We start from the raw sequence: 7,255 nt of genomic DNA, 5'->3' as shown, positions 1-7,255 counted from the left end.
ATGCATTTTGGTGACATTCAAACATCTCTATAAACACCATATCTTTGATAAAATTTAATGAACAGGTGATGTCATAAGGCCTACCTCTCAATTTGATAGCATTCACCAAAATTTGGAAGTGTTTGGGCACTATTTTGTTCCTTGTTTGTATGCGTCGTACGAAAGCCCAGTGCGCCGCGCCCTGGGTATGCGCCACACCCTTAGAAAAATTAAACTGTGGGTAGGCTGCGTGTGCGCCGCGCCCTCTTTGTGCGCCGTGCTCCTGGGTATATGCGCCATGCCTTCTAAAACCACCTCCAACTCACTCAAACGCTCACAATTTCACACTCACACCTTTGCAACGTCTCTCCAAGGCTTGTAATAGCACAATGCCCTTGAATTGGATGAAAACATGTATATATAGCCTTGGAAGGGATGGGTTTAATTTTTTCTTCCTTGAAAATCCATTTTTCTAATGTTGTGTTTTGCACTTTTTTCACTGACTTTAAAACACATTGATTTTCACTTTCCCTTTGAAATTTCAGCTCAAATGATGAAATTTTCGGCACTCTTTGCAGGTACTGTATGATAGGACATTTGGCCATGGAAAACATGACTGCACCTGAAGAAATCAATTGTCGACTCTTTTTGAAAATTTTGTCACAAATGACACTATTTGACTTTTCTTCAAAACAGAGTTTTGAAGAATAGTCGAAGTCTATCAGCATGAGGATGAAACTCCGCGGATCATTACTTTGAAAGAACATCCCTTTGGCCTGCATGGCTATATTGGACATATTAAAGACCAAATTGATCAATCCCTAGACCTAATGACCAAAAATGACCTTTGTCCGTTGAAGGACCAGACCTTGACTGTTATGGACTTTTGATTATTTGACAACAAGGACATAAGCCAGCAGGAGCCAGACATGAGGGGAAATGATTAGCATGACTTTCTCTATCAGATCATGGCATGCCCCTAGCGGAATGCAACTGAGTGAATGGAGTGGGACACCTAAAGATGAAATGCATAAAGAGTTTTGATCTCTGACGGAGGGCTGACCAAACCGACTCTAACACATCCCATTTCAGCACTATGTCTCCTATTTCAAACCTGTCTGCCTTTTCTTTTTAGTCATATATCCTCTTGATTCTCTCCTGCAGCTTGAAAGTGTTCTGAAATACCTCCTCTCTAGTTTGCTGCAAATGAATCATTTGATTGATCCTCCGCTGCAAACTATCATCTTCGCTACCAGCTTCTTGCAAAACTTTGACCATCGGGACTACCAGAGAGGTCAGGAAGATTGTGTCCACACCATACAAAAGCTCAAAAGGAGACATGCCTATATATTTCTTTTGACTTACCCTGTCTACCCAAAGTGCATTGACCAGCTTTTTGTGCCCACTTTTCTTGTTAGTTTCCAGCAACTTTTTGATAATGTTGACAAGAGATTTATTTGAGGATTCTGCCAATCCATTGCCTTGTGGGAAATAGGCAGTCAAGTGCCCCAAAGTGATTTGATACTTATTAAAAAAGTCAATCATTCATTTTGATTTAAAGGTTGTTGCATTGTTAATGACTAGCTTATTTGGACAGCCAAAACGAGACAAAATGTTGTTTTCAAGAAATGAGATAATTACCAAATCAGTAGCCTGCCTCGTAGGAATTGCCTCAATCCATTTGGTGAAATAATCCGTCGCTGTGAGGATCCACTTGCTGCGCTGAAGAAGAAAGATGGATCTCACCAATGAAATCCAAACCCCACTGCTGAAATGGAGCACACACTTCAATGGGCTTGAGTGGTAAAGGCTGCAACTTCCTCTTACCTTGAAAAATTTGACATTCGTGGCAGCTGGCCACTATTTTGTACACATCAGCAAAAAGAGTTTGCCAATAATACCCTACTCTCAAGATTTTATTAGCTGTTGTCTTCCAGAAAAGATGGCCTCCACAATCTCCCTTGTGAAAATCTTCCATAACCTGTTTTTCCTCTTCTTCTACTAAACAATTCAATAAGACACCACCGAGGTCTTTCCAATAGAGTGCACCATTCATAATACAAAATTTTGCAGCCTTCAATTTCAATGTCCTACTTTTGTTCTTAGCCATTCCAAGTGGTGATGATAGATTTTGGAGTACATAAACAATGTCTGAATACCAAGGAGAAAGAAGGAAAATTTCTGATACCTGAGAGGGCAGATTGTCTTCATCTTCCTCAGACATAGCAACAATTAGATTAATGTCCAAGGCATGCAAATTTGACTCAGCCATTAGTTTGGCCAGCCCTTGTCCTTTAATGAGCTTTGTCGGTTTGATTTCCACGTCATACTCCAGCAAGGCAGCAATCCATTTGCCTCTTCTTCCTTCTGGATATGTTTGCACTAAGACATCCTTAATAGCAACATTAGGGAAATAACCGAGGATGTGAGAATGCAAAATATAAAGCCGAAAATCTTTCAATGCTTTTACCAAAGCAAGCGCCCGTTTTTCAATTATATTGTGCTTCAATGCCGCGTCCCTTATGGTTCTGCTGAAAAATGCAATTGGTTTCTCAAGATGGTCTCTTTTCTACATCAATACCGCTACCATAGTATGATCCGAGGCAAATGAAAACAAAATAAAATCCTGAGTATAGTCCGGGCTGATCAAAACCAGAGTTGAAGAAAGAGCTAATTTCACCAAATTGAAATGTTGGAAATAATACTGAGAGGGGGGGGTGAATCAGTATTATCAGATCAATCAAACTCTTTCAATGCTCAGAACCATATACGCTACTTCAGTTAAGTGAACCAGCGTGTACACGCTACTGTGACTAAATAAAACAACGTATAAGAAGAAAACTCATAATTTAGTTAGCTTATTCTTCAGTTAAGTGCATCAGGACATTATTCATCACATTAACAGTAAACAGGTGCAGTATAACAGAACAGATCAAAAGCCACACACATGAACACCAAGATATAAGGTGGAAACCCAATGTGGGTGAAAACCACCTGCTGCAAGTTGTCTCTATATTTCTTTAATATGAAACTTCAGTTTACAATCTTTTTGTACTGGTGCAGCCTTATACCAGTACGCAGGCTACAACCTGCAGAAGGCTACAACCTTCTCTCGTTCTCCAAACTTCCTTGGAAGGGAGCTCCAACCCCCTTTGCTCTTGTACTAGCCAAGATACTAGTACGTAGGTGCTGACCTACAATCTTCTTTCTTTCAGGTACCACTTTTCATACATTTTCAGACTGGATATTCCTGAAGCACAACATTACAATCTGAAGACCACAATTCATTCACCTTTCATAACAGATCATTGAAGCATAAAACAACCAAACTTTGAATCGCTGAACCACTGAACCCTGTCAATCCCCAGTTACCAGAACACAGAGCAGACTACAGAATTCTGCAATAACAGTCAGACCCAACTGTAAACCCAAAATCAAGCTTCAAAAGATATACGCTACTTCAATGAGCAAAACCCGCGTATACACGCGCTTTTACCGAAGCCAACCTGCGTACAGATCTAAAAATAAACTCTCTCAATTTGCAGCTGTACCAGACATCAGTTAGACCCAGAACATAACATTGCGACAGTATGCAGATCTAGAAATACGCATAATCAACCATATCATGATAGTGCATTTCAAACCATTAGATGCCGATCTATACTTAGATCTAGTCTTCCATCAACCGATGTGATCTCTCCTTGGCTTAGATCAAGCAACCCAGAACCTGCATATCGGATCTCTTTCTTTTTCAGATATTCAAGCCTTTTCAAAAGATGATATTGCCTAATGATCTTCTTCTCCTTATATAGCCTTAGGCCTTGCTCGATACCAAGAGCCAAAACCATAGAAATCCAAAACCATCAACTTCAAAACTAGAGATCTACACGACTGTCGAGGTACTTTGGTCCAAAGACATGGGCACAAGTACCGAGGACTAACTACCATGGACCAAAAGGAAACTTCCCGACATATACGCACTTTTCTGTTCATTCATCTGCGTGTATACGCGACTTATTATATAGCTCTCCTGCGTATACGCGACTTACTATGCATATCACCAGCGTGTATACGCAACTTGGACTTAATTAACCTGCGTATATGAGATTTCTTCTTCATTCTGTAGACTGAACGGAGGTCTGTCATCAAAGAGAGTTGCCATCAAGGACAACACCTGTATCATAGCGCCATACCTGAGCCAAAATGCCAACAATCTCCCCCTTTGGACTTGATGGCAACCTTCAGATCCTTAGAATCATTCTCCCCCTTTGTCATCAAGGGCAAAGGGCTGTGCTCCCCCTGAGAACATGCTGATACCTCTGCTTGGCTGTGCTGAAACATGCTCCCCCTGACTGTAGGCAAGATCTGCAAAAGATGATCTTCAACAAGAACCAAGACTTATACACCATAAGGGACCTTTCTATCACCAAAAGACTCACTACATACATCCATACTCCCTACCAAGAGGGGACACATCAGAAACAATCAATTATATTACATAATTCATCCCAGGCATAGTGGGGAAACCAACATAGGCCGTTACATGGCCTTGACACCATAAAAGAGATATCACAAGAGAGATACATGACATAGAGACAACAGATCTAGACCAAGACTTATGAAAGTCACCAGTAGCATATGATAAACATCTTTTTAGATCAGCAACGAGGATTTCTTTCTGAGCTCCTTTTCTTGAAATCAACAATCAAAACATCTGAATGCCAACAATGCTTTATGAGACTTTTAAGCTACTCCCCCTGAACCTGTGCCTGCTGCACCCCCTGAAACTGTGCCTGAAGAATTCTGACATACCCATTGCTGTTCAGAACTCCAGAGTTTGCCCTTGCTGTTCAGAACTTCATATACGCGATTTCTCCTGCATGAAACTGCGTATGTACGCGGATATACTTTCTGCAACAAGCGTCCAACAGACACGCGACTTACCCCGCATAAATCAGCGTATATACGCGGATATCCCTTCCGTAACCTGCGTATACCAACTTTTCTGTAAACAAACTTCAACAGTAGGATGAAGCATCAACTACTCCCAGCTTTTTTCTGAGATATTCAAAAGTTTCCCTGGGCAGTGGTTTTGTGAGAATATCAGCAACTTGTTCCTTAGAAGGAACATACTCCAACTTGACCTTCTGCTCAAGCACTTGTTCCCGAAGAAAATGGTACTTGATTGGTATGTGCTTGGCCTTTGAGTGCATGACTGGATTCTTTGAAATGCTGATTGCACTTGTATTATCACATAAGATAGAGACGGGTGGAGTGCAAGTGATTTGAAAGTCCTGCAAGGTCTGCATCATCCAAAGAAGTTGTGTGCAACAAGATGCTGCAGCCACATATTTTGCTTCAGCTGTAGATAAGGCAATCAAACTCTGTTTCTTGCTGAACCAAGATACTAATCTGGAACCCATGAAGAAAGCACCACCACTTGTGCTTTTCCTATCATCCACACTTCCAGCCCAATCTGCATCTGTGTAAGCATGAAGAGTGAGATCTGTATTTCTAGGATACCATAAGCCATAGTTTTGGGTCCCTTGAAGATATTTGAAGATTCTTTTGACTGCCTGAAGATGAGTTTCCTTTGGGTTGGCTTGAAATCTTCCAACCATTCCTACTGCATGTGTAATATCTGGTCGAGTACCTGTCAAATAAAGCAAACTCCCAATCATGGATCTATAAGTGGGTTGGTGAACTGCTGCTGATTCATCATTTGCACTGAGGCTGCATCCTGTAACCATGGGTGTACATACTGGTTTTGACTCTTCCATGCCATACTTCTTCAAGATCTGCTTGAGGTATTTGGTTTGAGATAAGAAGATACCTCCTTCATTTTGTTGGATTTGCAATCCAAGAAAATATGTCAATTCTCCAAGTAGTGACATTTCGAATTCTTTCTGCATAACCAAGGCAAAGTTTTGACTCATAGTCTCTTCATTGCTGCCAAAGATAATATCATCTACATAAACAACAAGAATTAGCAATTTGTTATTTTCAACTTTTATATAGAGATTGCTATCTGCTGATCCTTTTGAAAAGCCTTGTTGGTGAAGATATTTGTCCAACCAATAGTACCAAGCCCTTGGAGCTTGTTTGAGTCCATAGAGAGCCTTTTTCAATCTGCATACAAGGTTTGGATCATTCCCAAGAATGAAACCATCTGGCTGCTCAATATATACTTCTTCTTCTAAGTCTCCATTCAGAAAGGCTGATTTCACGTCCATTTGAAAAACCTTGAAGTTTTGAAAGCTTGAGAGAGCAAGGAACATTCGGATGGCTTCAAGTCTTGCCACAGGAGCAAAGGTCTCTTCAAAATCTATTCCTTCTTGCTGTGCATACCCTTTACAAACAAGTCTGGCCTTGTTTCTAATTACTTCTCCATTTTCATTTAATTTATTCTTGAAGACCCATTTTGTTCCTATCACATTCTTATCTTTTGGTCTAGGAACTAATTCCCAAGTGTTGTTCTTTTCGATTTGCTCAAGTTCTTCATCCATTGCTTTGACCCAACATTCATCTTTGCATGCCTCTTTCACATTTTGTGGTTCAGTGGAGGAGAGTAATGCCAAGTAGCTTGAAGCTTCTGCAAGTGTCCTTCTTGTTTGTACTCCTGCTTCTTTCTGCCCCACAATCTGAGTTTCTGGATGATTCTTTTGAACATATCTGGATGGAGTCTTCTCTTCTATTCTTGTCTGCTCCTCTGGTTCTTCTTGAGATTCTTCTTCTTCTTGAGGTTCTTCTTCTTCATCATTCCGCCTTTGAGAGTAGCCTTCATCTTCTTCAATGTCTTCATGATGAACTTGCCTAGGAATATATCCCTTCTCATCAACCACTACATCAATACTGTCAACAATTCTGCCAAGTCTTTTATTGTAGCACTTGTATGCTTTGCTATGTGGAGAATAACCAAGAAGAATGCCCTCATCTGCTCTTGGTTCAAGTTTGCCAAGTTGCTCATCAGTATTCTTAATATAACATTTGCTCCCAAAGATTTTGAAGTGCTTCACGGAAGGAGTTTTACCACTCCAAAGCTCATGAGGTGTTTGAGTGCTGTTTACTCGGACATTTGTTTTGTTAAGAATAATAACAGCAGCATGTGCAGCTTCACCCCAGAAGGTTGCAGGAGTACCTGATTCATCGAGCATAGCACGAGCCATTTGTTGGATAGTTCTGTTCATTCTTTCCACAACCCCATTTTGCTGAGGAGTTCTAGCTGTAGAGAATTCTCTTCTTATCCCATGTTCATCGCAGAAATCGAAAAATTCAT

This window comes from Pinus tabuliformis, chromosome 2_1 (assembly GCF_031772625.1).
Source record: "Pinus tabuliformis cultivar Carrire ecotype Pingquan chromosome 2_1, CPIR1, whole genome shotgun sequence".
Taxonomy (NCBI): Eukaryota; Viridiplantae; Streptophyta; class Pinopsida; order Pinales; family Pinaceae; genus Pinus; species Pinus tabuliformis.
The sequence above is the reverse complement of the archived record's forward strand: the minus strand, read 5'-3'. Positions refer to the sequence as shown.